The following is a 15,788-nucleotide window of genomic DNA, read 5'->3' on the forward strand; positions in this document are numbered from 1 at the left end:
TAGAGGCGCGCTCCAATCCAGTGCTCTGGCAAACTGTAAAAGGGGACTTAAGGGCACTGAAACAGGAATGGAATATGCTTTTCAAGCTTCAGCTATGGTAAACGTTTGATGAAAGTTTAGATTTAAAAACCAAAGGTAACCCCCCTAATAGTGATGGAAAACTTTGTGCTTGAGCTTATTTATATCCAGTAGAAATGTTGTTGTGATCAGTATTGGCTTGGGTTATGTGCTTCATTCATACATACATAAAAATAAGAGGTTGCAGTGGAAAATTCTGAGCCATATTTCACTCAAAGATGTGTGTGAAGCTAGACCGGTTTACTGGCCTCCTTCCAAAAAAAAAGTCTTTCTACTTTGCCTGTTTTATTCGTTAGACCAATGGGTGTTGTCTTCCGGTAGAATAGAAAAGTGTTTTATTTTCGTTACCTTACAAGTAAAAGAATAAGTAATAGGATTAAGTACATATCAGCCTTAATTGCGTGAATGTAATGAGGAGAGACAGTGAACAATTTCACAGAACGTGAGGAATTTTCATGGGTTTTTCTAAAGTTGAGTAAATTCATTTGGTTAGGGGAGCCATAAACTAGAGCTGTCTTTCTTTCATTAGTTGAATGACAGGCCCTTTTCCTTGGGTTGAGGTTGCCTTCCCAAAGTACAGTGATGAAGAGAAACTTTCCCTGAAGGTCACCCTCTTCTGTTTCAGAAGCTGGTACATCTTTCAAAAGAGACTAGTAATTGCTTTCACTAAGCCGAAACAGGCAAAAAGTCCAGATAAATCGGGCTATTTCAATGAAACTTGGACATAGAGAAAGGAAATAGCATTTTGAAAGTATTTTTGAATACTTACCCTCAATTGGCTTATCAAATCAGATACCATGTGATGAATGGGATGCATGATTTAAGGAGGAAAACACAGATTAAGAAAAGATCTCTAATACAGTTGTTCATACGTAATCATCTAGTATCACTATGTTAAAGATGTGTCCATTGAAAAGCAAACGGTAATGAAAACACGTAGTGTGAGAACATGCTTTTTTCTACCGACTGGTTTATTTGCTTTCAGCAGTTAGTCTCTTAAAATCATAGCAAAGGATCAAAGTGTTCTGATAAGAATATTGATTCACAAGATAGTTTATATTAACCACTAGAAGTTACTAGAATGAATTAATGCGTAGCCAGAGTTTAGCTGAGTATGAACTTCATCAAGGGCCCAGTCCTGTCAATCCTTGATATGCAGAGCTCTCTTGAAGTCCTTGGTATTTTTAAGCCTGGAGTAATTTAAATGTTTGCCCCGCAATTTTGGAGATGAAGATATTTTAACATGGATGGACTAATGGAATTTGTGTAGTTCCATATGCTGCAACATGAGAAATTAGCAGCCACAACAGTTAGCTGTGTACTCCTTTTGTAGTAATGAAAATCCTGGCACAAAGAACAGCTGTCAGATTCTACATACACCTGCACAAACAAGTGCATGCTCTGCACTTCATGCACCTTTGCACTAACGCCTTTCACAAAATATAATCTGCAAGCCTCTAGTTTTCTTTGTTATAATTTAATCAGAATTTAAAATTAGCCTCTCCAAATTTCTAATTGTTTGTACATGCACACTCACATGCACAAAATAATTGTAGGAAATATTTGTATTTTTGTAACAAATTCCCCTTCCCCCCCCCCCAAAAGCACACACCTTAGTTTATCTTACATTTTTGCCAGGGTAGGTTGGCCCTCCGACATCCTCACAGATGCAGGAACTAATTTCCTGGCAGGAACTGTGGAAAGCCTTTTGGAAGCTCATGGGGTGAATCACTTGGTTGCCACCCCTTACCGTCATCAAACAAATGGCCTGTTGGAGAAGTTTAATGGAATGTTGGGGGCCATGATATCTAAATTCGTAAATGAGCACTCCAATGATTGGGACCTAGTGTTGCAGCAGTTGCTCTTTGCCTACAGAGCTGTACCACATCCCAGTTTAGGGTTTTCACCATTTGAACTTGTATATGGTCGCGAGGTTAAGGGGCTGTTACAGTTGGTGAAGCAGCAATGGGAGGGGTTTACACCTTCTCCAGGAACTAACATTCTGGACTTTGTAACCAACCTACAAAACACCCTCCGAACCTCTTTAGCCCCTGCTAAAGAAAACCTACAGGATGCTCAAAAAGAGCAAAAAGCCTGGTATGATAAACATGCCAGAGAGCGTTCCTTCAAAGTAGGGGACCAGGTCATGGTCTTAAAGGCGCTCCAGGCCCATAAAATGGAAGCATCGTGGGAAGGGCCATTCACGGTCCAGGAGCGCCTGGGAGCTGTTAATGTCACTGCCTAGTATGCCAGTAAGTCTGTCTGCCTTGGTACAGCCAGTTAATGAGAGATATTGCATTGATGCGATTTTTAACAAATAGATTTTATTTTCTGGAGAACATTTTTTAACTATCTGACTTGAGAGAGAGAGAGAGAGAAAATACACATCATGGGAGTAAGTTATGAGTTGTTAAAGTGTAATCATTCTTGTTCATAAGGTAACTATAAACTAATGCGGTCCAAACAGCCTGATGACTGCAAATATTCACAGTCTAACAATAATTTACAGATCCTCAGCCATCACCTGCCAAGTCTCACACTGCATGAGGTGTTAATGTACATGACAGGGCTAATGAGCATGTACTGTACCCAGAAGCACACCACCCCAAGGCATTCATTTAGATCTGGTCTACACCTAAAAATTAGGTCTAGCTTGCTATGTCATTCAGGTGTAGGGGATGACAAGAACAAAATATCAGGAGACATGGGGGGGGGAGCCACAGGCTCTCCCCCCAACCAGGGCCGGCTCTAGGTTTTTTGCTGCCCCAAGTGGCGGGGGGGGAAGCTGGAGTGCTGCCGAAGCAAAATATCGGGCAAATGGTGTCCCGACTGTACATCAGTCCGGACGCTGGACAAACCACTAAATATCGGGACAGTACCAATTTTATTGGGACGTCTGGTCACCCTACTCAGGTGTGTAAAAAATTCACATCTCTGAGAGAAACAGTTAAGCCAACCTAAGCCCCAGCCAGTGGTCACCACTCGTTCAATGACCAAATTCTTCCGTCGACCTACCTACATCCTCTTAAGGGAGGGGCTTAACTACAGTGATGGAAAAACCCCTTGCATTGCTATAGTAAGTGCCTACACTACAGAGCTACAGTAGGATAGCTGCAGCTCCACAGGAGTGCCACTGTAGCGCTTATAGCATAGACATACCCATACTAATTTGCAGAGATGCCTTTTTGGTAGTGATGTGGACATCAAAGCGAACCAAATTGTGCTCCATCACAGCTGTGCAATGCCACTGAATTTGACAACTTCAGTGGGCTTGCATGGGTGAAACTGAGAGCATAACTGAACTCCATGGGTGAAATCCCTGCTCCAGTGAAATCAATAACAAAACTCCCTTTGCCCTCGAGGTCAGGATTTCACTCTCTGTCTTTTATAATAGTGATGCAAAAATTCCAGTTCTAACAGATAGGTTCTGTGTTCTTAGGTGCTCTTGTGGGAATTGTTTACAGGCATCAAAGGACAGAATTTTTTCCCTTAACTTCAAGATGAGGGATTTAAAATGACGTATTTACAGTAATTCATTTTCATTAACTAAGCATAACCGGCTTGTTCTACTGGAGAAATTATTAGTTGATAGATAGAAAAAAGTATTCAAAAGGCATGTGAATTTGTGATCTTCAAATAAATCAAATGAATGGACCAATTTAGCCTTGATCAGTTTAATATTCCTTTTTATTTTACACCTGCAATTTATCTTAAAAAGCTCTCAAATACTTGGAAACATTTTTTAAAAAATCAATTATTAAACATTTGTGTATCAACTTACAGTATAAAAGTTGCAAAATAAGGTTACGTGCATGAAACAGATCTGAAAATTAAAGAAGTGGTGTGTGTGTGTGTGTGTGTGTGATGAAAGTATCTGGGTTGGCATGAGATTATTCACTCTTTTTTTCTGTATTTATGAATAATTCTTACATGGGTTTCAAAAATTCTCAGCTTTCAGTTTGAATCTGTCAGTCACAGAAAATTTTTACCTTCTCCTTTGTTTTGGTTTCTTTAACTTTGTTTCTGTTTATTTAACGAGGAAAGAAAGAAATGATGGAGCTGATATAGAAGACATAGGGGACATGTACAAGAGAGGAAGTATGGCCTGGTGGTTAGGGTGTTAGCCTGGCACTTAGGAGCCCAAGTTCAATTCTCTCTCTGCTGCAGACTTCATGTATGATCTTGGGTAAGTCACTAAGGGCTTGTCTCCATGGTGCCACTAGTGCAAACTAGATGGGTGTGACTGTATAGAGCACTCTAACTGCTCCTTGTAGACCCAGCTGGCATGAACTAAAAGGTACCTAGTTCATAGCCCTATTTGAAACATGGCTGTATCAACGTGAACTGTCTTTTGGAATGCTCTACACAGGGCACTCAGAGCACAACGCATAGCAACTCGCAGAAGCTACTAGATCGCACGCCCTGGTTCTCATGGGCGACTTTAATCATCCTGATATCTGCTGGGAGAGCACTACAGCGGTGCACAGACAATCCAGGAAGTTTTTGGAAAATGTAGGGGACAATTTCCTGGTGCAAGTGCTGGAGGAGCCAACTAGGGGGAGAGCTTTTCTTGACCTGCTGCTCACAAACTGGGAAGAATTAGTAGGGGAAGCAAAAGTGGATGGGAATCTGGGAGGCAGTGACCATGAGTTGGTCGAGTTCAGGATCCTGACACAGGGAAGAAAGGGAAGCAGCAGAATACGGACCCTAGACTTCAAGAAAGCAGACCTCGACTCCCTCAGGGAACTGATGGGTAGGATCCCCTGGGGGAATAACATGAGGGGGAAAGGAGTCCAGGAGAGCTGGCTGTATTTCAAAGAATCCCTATTGAGGTTCCAGGGACAAACCATCCCGATGTGTCGAAAGAATAGTAAATATGGCAGGCGACCAGCTTGGCTTAACAGTGAAATCCTTGCGGATCTTAAACATAAAAAAGAAGCTTACAAGATGTGGAAGATTGGACAGATGACCAGGGAAGAGTATAAAAATGTTGCTCGGGCATGTAGGAATGAAATCAGGAGGGCCAAATCACACCTGGAGTTGCAGCTAGCAAGAGATGTTAAGAGTAACAAGAAGGGTTTCTTCAGGTATATTAGCAACAAGAAGAAAGCCAAGGAAAGTGTGGGCCCCTTACTGAATGAGGGAGGCAACCTAGTGACAGAGGATGTGGAAAAAGCTAATGTACTCAATGCTTTTTTTGCCTCTGTCTTCACGAACAAGGTCAGCTCCCAGACTGCTGCGCTGGGCAACACAGCATGGGGAGGAAGTGACCAGCCCTCTGTGGAGAAAGAAGTGGTTAGGGACTATTTAGAAAAGCTGGACAAGCACAAGTCCATGGGGCCGGATGCGTTGCATCCGAGAGTGCTAAAGGAGTTGGCGGCTGTGATTGCAGAGCATTGGCCATTATCTTTGAAAACTCATGGCGATCGGGGGAAGTCCCAGACAACTGGAAAAAGGCTAATGTAGTGCCCATCTTTTAAAAAGGGAAGAAGGAGGATCCTGGGAACTACAGGCCAGTCAGCCTCACCTCAGTCCCCGGAAACATCATGGCGCAGGTCCTCAAGTAATCAATCCTGAAGCACTTAGAGGAGAGGAAAGTGACCAGGAACAGTCAGCATGGATTCACCAAGGGAAGGTCATGCCTGACTAATCTAATCGCCTTCTATGATGAGATTACTGGTTCTGTGGATGAAGGGAAAGCAGTGGATGTATTTGTTTCTTGACTTTAGCAAGCTTTTGACACGGTCTCCCACAGTATTCTTGTCAGCAAGTTAAAGAAGTATGGGCTGGATGAATGCACTATAAGGAGGGTAGAAAGTTGGCTAGATTGTCAGGCTCAACAGGTAGTGATCAATGGCTCCATGTCTAGATGGCAGCCGGTATCAAGTGGAGTGCCCCAGGGGTCGGTCCTGGGGCCGGTTTTGTTCAATATCTTCATGAATGATCTGGAGGATGGTGTGGATTGCACTCTCAGCAAATTTGCGGATGATACTAAACTAGGAGGAGTGGTAGATATGGTGGCAGGTAGGGATAGGATACAGAGGGCCTAGACAAATTGGAGGATTGGGCCAAAAGAAATCTGATGAGGTTCAACAAGGATAAGTGCAGGGTCCTGCACTTAGGAAGGAAGAATCCAATGCACCGCTACAGACTAGGGACCGAATGGCTAGGCAGCAGTTCTGCAGAAAAGGACCTAGGGGTTACAGTGGACGAGAAGCTGGATATGAGTCAACAGTGTGCCCTTGTTGCCAAGAAGGCCAATGGCATTTTGGGATTATAAATAGGGGCATAGCCAGCAGATCGAGGAACGTGATCATTCCCCACTATTCGATATTGGTGAGGCCTCATCTGGAGTACTGTGTCCAGTTTTGGGCCCCACACTACAAGAAGGATGTGGAAAAATTGGAGAGAGTCCAGCGAAGGGCAACAAAAATGATTAGGGGTCTGGAACACATGACTTATGAGGAGAGGCTGAGGGAACTGGGATTGTTTAGTCTTCAGAAGAGAAGAATGAGGGGGGATTTGATAGCTGCTTTCAACTACCTGAGAGGTGGTTCCAAAGAGGATGGTTCTAGTCTATTCTCAGTGGTAGAAGATGACAGGACAAGGAGTAATTGTCTCAAGTTGCAGTGGGGGGAGGTTTAGGTTGGATATTAGGAAAAACTTTTTCACTGAGAGGGTGGTGAAACACTGGAATGCGTTACCTAGGGAGGTGGTAGAATCTCCTTCCTTAGAAGTTTTTAAGGTCAGGCTTGACAAAGCCCTGGCTGGGATGATTTAATTGGGGATTGGTCCTGCTTTGAGCGGGGGTTGGACTAGATGACCTCCTGAGGTCCCTTCCAACCCTGATATTCTATGATTCTATGATTCATAGGAGTGCTTTATAAATCACACCTCTGTAGAGCACACTGCAGTATTGTGTAGACAAGCCCTAAGTCTCTCTGTGCCTCAGTTCCCCAAGAGCCAAATGGGAATAAAAATACTTCCCTAACTCATGGGAGGATGTGTATATGAAGATAAATACATTAAAGATTATAAAGAGCTAAGATACAATTTTAATGAGGAGCTAGATAAGTATTTTAGACACAGACAGTTTATAATAAAACAGGATAACTGGCTATAACAACTTCATGTACAGAAGTTCTTAAACTAGAATAGAAAGTAAGGAGGCAAACACAACAGTGAAGTGAAAATAGAGTGAGGGCTTGTGTTGGGTAGTTAATAGTAAATTTTGCTATAGCAAGTCTTAGTTGAAGATTGAAAAGATGAGAAATGTTTCAGTGTAGTAAACATCACACTTGGAAATTAATCCTGCTCTCCCTAGGTTTCTTCTATTGGAACTGGGGACCATCTCATTCCAGTTCACTGTAATACTGTTAGTAGTAAGCACCAGCAATGTGAAGTATAGTATATACAATGGTTTAAATTGAATAATTTGGCTTTTTTTTTTAACCAGCTGTAACATGTGGTGGATATGCTAGAGCAGGAGTCGGCACCACCATGTTGCACGACGGACACTTGACAAAATTACTGTACTTAGTGACGGACATTGGGGGGGCAGGCGGGTTATGTCATTCAGTCATTCAATTTTTTAAAAATTACCACGGACCTCAAAATTTTACCACGGACACGTTGCTGACCCCTGTGCTAGAGCTGGATTCATCCCTTACTGGCACAATGAGCCTTCCTGCAGCAGTGTGGCCCATTCTGGTGCAGAGTATATTCATCCTGGGGGAGGGCAGGCCACGTTTCCACTGTTGTGTCCTCCCTTGCTGATTCTGTCAGGGCACTTGCATTTTCTGCTGCAAACCCATAGGCAGTGACTGCAGAGAGAACGTGTTGAATCAGTGCAACCTCTTTCCCCAGCTAGCCTTAACCCGCTCTTAAGGGGTTTGTTATCCTTCTGTGGGCACCACAGTGGAGGAGTTTGCAATGGCCCTGTTTTGCTATTGCATACTTCTCTCCAAAGGAGCTTTGCATTGCCAGGGATCCTATACTCTAGTTTATTCAGCAGCAGCAAGCATAAATCATGGGTGATTTTTTTTTAAAAACAGTCTTACAGGCTCAGGCAGTTTATCCATCCAGACACCTAACCTTTGGTGGATCCTGTACCTTAAGAGCTCTGAATGTATGTAATAACAGAAGTTTATTTTACCAATACTTTCTCCTATCCAAGTTGCTAAAGCACCAGCCACATTTAGAGCACTGTATTGATAATGTATTGAATTAGAGGCAAATTAGAGTACTACTTTGAGTATTGGTCCCTGTGTGTATTCCACATGTGGGTATGCATGAGTGCCATGCACCTGAGTCTGGAGATTCTTAACCTAGCAATTTCCATTGGCCTGCACATACACAGTTGCTCTCCACATGCTCCAAACTGAGGGCATAAGAGACAGTGTGGGCCAACACCTCTCCAGTTCCTTCTTACCGCTGCATGGCCTGAATCAGAATCCACTGTATTCACAGATTTCTCCAGCTTCTTATAGCCTATGAACAGATACTGTAAATAGTTTTTATATTAGCATGGTTTGAGTTTTATATGCTATGGTTAGTTTAGCTTTGTTTTCCCCCTTGTTGGGGACTTCATTCCTGCACTCTGAGATTATGCCCAGAGTCCCTGATTTCAAGAATTGCTTCTCTTGGCCTCTTTCCTTCTCTGTGAAAGGTGACCACCAGTGCTGCCTCTACTCTCTGGGTGAGATGCATATCTCTGCAAAGTGCATCTGCCGCTTGTGTCCTCTACAAGCACATGAAGCTTGTGAGCTTCAGCTAAGGAAATATTTTATGGAGAAGTCCATGAGACCTCACTGATCTGGGCCAAGAAGATTCTCCCCTGTACATTGGCCCCAACCAACAATCAGCACGCCTCCAAGCATGATCTTGGGAGTGGAGCCAGTCAGAGGCTGTCTGATATATCCCAGCCTCCTACACCTCCACACCTAAAAGAGCTTAGAGGCACTATTTCATCCCAGCCAAAGGAGCTGAGTTCCTTTCCCCCCACCCAGTACCCAATTTGCTGATGATACAGGCAGCCATGGAAAGAGCAAGGTCACAACAGCCTAAGATCACCCCAGCTGACAAGGATTCAAAGAGGTTGGACCTTCTGGGAAGAAAGTTATTCTCCTCTACAAGCCTGCAATTCTGTATTTCCAACTATCAGGCTTTGTTGGCAAAATATGATTTTAACTACTACTCTGGACTAGCAGACTTTAAGGACAGTCTTCCCCTTGAGGACCGAGCCCAGTTTCAATCCTTCATTGAGGAAGGCAGACTAGTGGCTACAAGCTGCAGTGGATGCAGCAGACATGGCATGTAGAGGGCTAGCTGCTGGTGTAGTTATGAAGCATGAGTCCTGGCTTCATTTTCTGAGCTTCCCCAGGAAGGTGCAGAATGCCATAGAGGACTTACTATTCAACGAGTCAGACTTATTCAGCAAGAAAACTGAGTCTCCACACTCCTACATTGACCCCATGCTCCCTGAGAATTTAAACCCTGGCTCCAAAGTGAAAAACACCACAGGCAGGTATATAGGAAAAGATCGCCCCCTCCAGAAATATTCTACCACCAGTGTCCAGCCAAGCCTCTGGGCAAGCAACAGAGATTTCAAAGACCATGATTTTCAGCCCTCTCTACTACTCTGAGCTCTATCCGTTCCTACCCACCCTCTAAGGGCTTCTCTCGACACCTCAGTCGAGCACTGTATATCTTTATTGATACCAGCCACGTCTATCCCCTCCCCTCCAATCCTTGGAAGATATCTCTCCCTTTGTTACTCACAATTGGGACTCTATCACGATAGACAAATGGGTTCTAGAAATCATCCACCATGACAGGTTTCAGAGTAGCAGCCGTGTTAGTCTGTATTCACAAAAAGAAAAGGAGTACTTGTGGCACCTTAGAGACTAACCAATTTATCTGAGCATAAGCTTTCGTGAGCTACAGCTCACTTCATCGGATGCATTCAGTGGAAAATACAGTGGGGAGATTTATATACATAGAGAACATGAAACAATGGGTGTTACCATACACACTGTAACGAGAGTGATCACTTAAGGTGAGCTATTACCAGCAGGAGAGCGGGGGGAAAAAGCCTTTTGTAGTGATAATCAAGGTGGGCCATTTCCAGCAGTTGACAAGAATGTCTGAGGAACAGTGCGGAGTTGAGGGGGGCAATAAACGTGGGGAAATAGTTTTACTTTGTGTAATGACCCATCCACTCCCAGTCTCTATTCAAGCCTAAGTTAATTGTATCCAGTTTGCAAATTAATTCCAATTCAGCAGTCTCTCATTGGAGTCTGTTTTTGAAGTCTTTTTGTTGAAGAATTGCAACTTTTAGGTCTGTAATCGAGTGACCAGAGAGATTGAAGTGTTCTCCGACTGGTTTTTGAATGTTATAATTCTTGACGTCTGATTTGTGTCCATTTATTCTTTTATGCAGAGACTGTCCAGTTTGACCAATGTACATGGCAGAGGGGCATTGCTGGCACATGATGGCATATATCACATTGGTAGATGTGCAGGTGAACGAGCCTCTGATAGTGTGGCTGATGTGATTAGGCTCTATGATGGTGTCCCCTTAATAGATATGTGGACAGAATTGGCAACGGGCTTTGTTGCAAGGATAGGTTCCTGGGTTAGTGGTTCTGTTGTGTGGGGTGTGGTTACTGGTGAGTATTTGCTTCAGGTTGGGGGTCTGTCTGTAAGCAGGGACTGGCTTGTCTCCTTCAGGATAGGTTGTAGATCCTTGATGATGCGTTGGAGAGGTTTTAGTTGGGGGCTGAAGGTGATGGCTGGTGGCGTTCTGTTATTTTCTTTGTTGGGCCTGTCCTGTAGTAGGTGACTTCTGGGTACTCTTCTGGCTCTGTCAATCTGTTTCTTCACTTCCGCAGGTGGGTATTGTAGTTGTAAGAATGCTTGATAGAGATCTTGTAGGTGTTTGTCTCTGTCTGAGGGGTTGGAGCAAATGCGGTTGTATCGTAGAGCTTGGCTGTAGACGATGGATCGTGTGGTGTGGTCTGGATGAAAGCTGGAGGCATGTAGGTAGGCGTAGCGGTCAGTAGGTTTCCAGTATAGTGTGGTGGTTATGTGACCATCGCTTATTAGCACCATAGTGTCCAGGAAGTGGATCTCTTGTGTGGACTGGTCCAGGCTGAGGTTGATGGTGGGATGGAAATTGTTGAAATCACGGTGCAATTCCTCAAGGGCTTCTTTTCCATGGGTCCAGATAATGAAGATGTCATCGATGTAGCGCAAGTAGAGTAGGGGCATTAGGGGACGAGAGCTGAGGAAGCGTTGTTCTGAGTCAGCCATAAAAATGTTGGCATACTGTGGGGCCATGCGGGTACCCACAGCAGTGCCGCTGATTTGAAGGTATACATCCACCATGGTTATTCTGTTGAATATCTCTCCTTTTCCCCTCAGAAACAACCTTCCCAGTTCCTCTTCAGGGGTGACTCTCATGAGCATATTCTTTGCTAAAAGGCAGATTCTCTTCTCCAATGAAGGGCAATAGAATGAGAGCCCCCTCAAGAGTATCAAGGGAAGGGGTTCTATTCTTTGTACTACTGAATTCCCCAAAAAAACAGAGGGCGGATACCCATTCTGGACCTTCGACAACTGAACATCTTCATTCAGAAGTCAAAATTTAGCATGGTTACACCAGAATAAATAATCTACCTAGCTACAGGAGTGAATGAGGTTTGTGGCTCTCAACCTGAAGGATGACTATTTTCATGCAGATATTCATTCGTCCCACAGACAGTTTCTTTGGTTCCTGGTAGTTCAGGAACATGAAGAGTTCAGTGTCTTTCCCTTTGGACTAACAACAGCACCCAGGGTTTTCATAAAGGTTTTCTCTGTGGTGGCAGCCCAAATGAGATGTCACAGCTATCCAGTCTTCTCATACTTGGATGACTGGCTCCTGACAAGTCACTCCACCCACGAGGTCAGATTGGTGATTTTGTTCCTGCACCATCTTCTTTCAGCACTTGCTGGCTTCATGAACAGAGAAAAATCCACTTGGACTCTCGCAAGGATGATAAACTTTATCAGAGTGACACTGGACTCAATTTGAGCAAGAGCTTTCCTCCCAATAGAAGGATTTCAATCAATGAGCAATCTGATATTGCATGTTATTCGCAAACGAAACACTATGTCAGAGTGTGCCTTTCTCTACTAGGTCACAGGGCCTCATGTACTTATGTGATGCCATTTGCCAGACTTCATTTACACTGCCTACAGGCCGAGCTCAGGAACACATGAACACCAGAGTGACTGTTCCCACCAGCGTCATCACCTCTCTTACCTGGTGGTCAAACCCAGAATGAGTTGCAAGAGGGAGTCCCCCTCAACACTCCCACCTCCAGTGTCACTATAGTAACAGATGCACCTCAACAACCATACCCTACAGGGCATTGGACCCCACAGGAAGTCCAGACTGCACATCTACTTCCTGTGGTACAGTATGTCTACTTCCTGGAACTGAGAGCAGTCCAACTGACCTGCAGGGCCTTCCTTCCTCTCATACATTGACTCCTTATCCACATAATGTCAGACATCACCACTATGGTCTTTTATATAAACAAGCAGAATGGAGCAAGATCCCTCCCCGTCTGCCTGGAAGCAGCCAGGTTTTAGAATTGGTACATCGGAAACCACATCGCTATCCAAGCCACATACCTACCAGGTACTCAGACTTCTGTAGAAGACAGCCTAAGCGGGCACTTCTCTGCGGATGATGAGTGAGTAATACATAACTCTGTCCTGAGTGATGTGTTCACTACGTGGGGAACACCACAATAGGATCTTTCCAGGTCCCAAACAAATAGGAAACCTCCAGAGCAGCTGTGGGCCACGACTCCCAGGGTGATGCTTTCTTGTTATCATGGACAGACCAACTCGAACATGCCTTTCCTCCCATCCCCCTGCTACTACAGGTCTTGAGAAAGATCCATTATGACAGAGCTAGAGTCATTCTCATAGCACCCAACTGAGAGTTATGGTTCCCAGAACATCTAAGAATGTCAACCTGTCCTCTCATTAGGATCCGTCTTTTCCTGGATCTTCAAACTCAGGAAGATGGCAAAATCAGACACCCCAATCCAACCCCATTTCACCTTATAGCCTGGATTTCGGATGGGCATCCAATCTAGAATGGTCATGTTCAGAAGTCATCCAAGCCATTCTGACTCAGAGTAGGAAAGATTCAACTAGGACCTGCTAACTATCTAAATGGAGACATTTCTCTACCTGAGCACAGCACAATCAGTCTTCTTCAGACTCTGCAGATATTCCAGTTATTTTAGGTTATCTCCTGTCACTGAAGAACTCAGGTCTTTCCCTTTGCTCATTGCAAATCCATCAAGCAGTGATCAATGCCTTCCTTTTTCCAGGAGATGGGCATTTCATTTTTACTCGCCCAACAACAGTCAAATTCCTGAAGGGCCTAGTCAGGACCTTTCTGCCTGTGGTTAAGCCTACACCTCAATGGGACCAGAGATTTTTCAGTACTCATCAGACCATCATTTGAACCTTTGGCCACATGCTCTATGTCCCACCTTTCCATGAAGGTTGCATTTTAAGTTGCTACTAGTTTGGCCAGAAGGATGAACAAGATAGCAACTCTCATGGCCGATCCACCATATGCTATTTTTCACAAGGAGAAGGTCTCCCTTTGCTTTCATCCATGCCAACCAACCTATCCACTTACATGTTTTTCTTCCCGAAACCTCATGCTTCCATTGAAGAGAAAAGACTTCATTCCCTGGATGCCAGACATGCCCTGGCATTCTACCTACAAAGGACAAAACCAATCAAAAAATCACCAAGTGTATTTCTTGCTATAGAACAAGGGTCACAAGGACAAGCAGTATTTTCTCAGACAATCTCTAAATGGATTTCTGGTTGCATCATTACATGCTACCAGTTAGCACATGTCCCTCGCCCAGATGGGGTAAGGGCATGCTCCACAAGAGTGCAAGCTGCTTTGGCAGCATCTCTACAGGAGGTACTGAAACTGAGAGTAGCAGAGTAGCTACCTGTGTTCCTGTCATATGTTCACAAAACGTTATATGCTAGCTGAAGCTTCTGCTGCAAATACAGCTGTGGGGACTGCAGTTTTTCAAGCTGATATCCTCGCACCCTCCTCTGATCTGAATACTGCTCGTCAGTTACCCATGTGTGGACTACACAGAGCGATCAGCACTCCAAGAAGAAATGGAGATTACTCACCTGTAACTGGAAGCTCTTCTGGATGTGTGGTACCTATCTGTATTCCACTATCCACCCCTCTGCTTTGGATCCTATTGGAGTCACGGTAAGAAGAGGAACTGGAGAGGTGTTGGCTCACGCTGCCTCTTATGCTCTTGGTCTGGAATATAAGGAGTGGGTGCATGTGCAGGCCATTCGATACTGCTTGTTAAGCATCTCTGGACTTGGGCACATGGCATGGACATGTACCACATGTGGAACACAGATAGGGACCAAGGATCTTGAAGAACTTCCATTTACAAGTAAGTAACCTCCATTTCTTTTTCGAAAGTTACAGATACATTTTTACATCACATTTTCTGTTTAGTTTTAATCTTAAAATCAATAGAGTAGGAAATGTATCTACAAATGAGATCAAAGCATTGGCCATGAAACAGAAAAGCAAAAATTCTAAGCAGCATCTTTGTTTTCCAAACAGTCTTCCACTGTATGCAAGTGAACTAAAGCTAGCTGTGTCACATACCTTTCTTTCAGAGTAACAGCCGTGAGCTGTAGCTCACGAAAGCTTATGCTCAAATAAATTGGTTAGTCTCTAAGGTGCCACAAGTACTCCATACCTTTCTTTGTAGCAGTAGGAACTTTTTAGTTTCAGAGTGTAGTGAAGAAAAAGATCTGTGAAGTATGAAAATATCTGTTAAAATGTGAGGCATTGAAAAGTGCACCACTTGTAACCTGCTCGGTTTGTCTTTAACATTGAGCTGAGCACCTTGAATTTAGTTATGGTCTTTGCGTTCAGTGTTTTTTAAAAGAAACTATGTGTTTAGGTTAAAACCCATCTATTTGGGAGAACTGGTATTAAAAATGGCATTCTAGTTAAATGCAAACCTGGCTCTCATTTAGTGTTGTTGCCAGACCAGAAAGAGAGCTTTGCATAAGCTCGAAAGCTTGTCTGTTTCATCAGCAGAATTTAGTCAATAAAAAATATTGCCTCACCGCCTGTCTCTCTAATAAACCTGGTTCTTGACGCTAAAGGAAAATGAAAGAAAATGGTGCGGCCATGTGAATGCATTTTGAAATACACCTCCTTGTTTCTCCTTAGCATAGCTTTCATTTCAGTTTTTAAAGCCTTTTATTTGTGGTCCCATGCCTAACTATTTGACCTCTCTGCTGGCATACATGACTGAGCAATTGACAATCAAAGCAACATGGTGGGATTGGTAGATAGGAGCCAGGAGATGGCTGTGATATAATGCAGCATATTAAAGGACATGATGGATGAAGAAAATGATTAGGAATGAAATCTGCTTATTCTCCAATGGAATAACAATGACATATTATTCATTTTCTTATTCCATTTTTGACAGTTACTCTAACTTGTGTCTCTCGGTATCCAGGGGTTGACAGGGGGAGGAGGGAAACTAAAATTACAACACATATTGCTAATGCACTGTAATTGCTTTAATCTCTGAGTGCTGGACCATCAGGACTTAGATAACGTA

General features: G+C 43.6%; 1 protein-coding gene across 7 annotated transcripts in view; it reads left to right on the plus strand.

The window, feature by feature from the left end:
- Positions 1–15,788, plus strand: part of FRMPD4 (FERM and PDZ domain containing 4) — a 435,288-nt gene that overhangs the window by 237,790 nt on the left and 181,710 nt on the right. The gene's annotated exons all lie outside the window — the stretch shown is intronic.

The sequence above is a fragment of the Natator depressus genome, chromosome 1, assembly GCF_965152275.1.
Source record: "Natator depressus isolate rNatDep1 chromosome 1, rNatDep2.hap1, whole genome shotgun sequence".
In the NCBI taxonomy this organism is placed as follows: Eukaryota; Metazoa; Chordata; order Testudines; family Cheloniidae; genus Natator; species Natator depressus.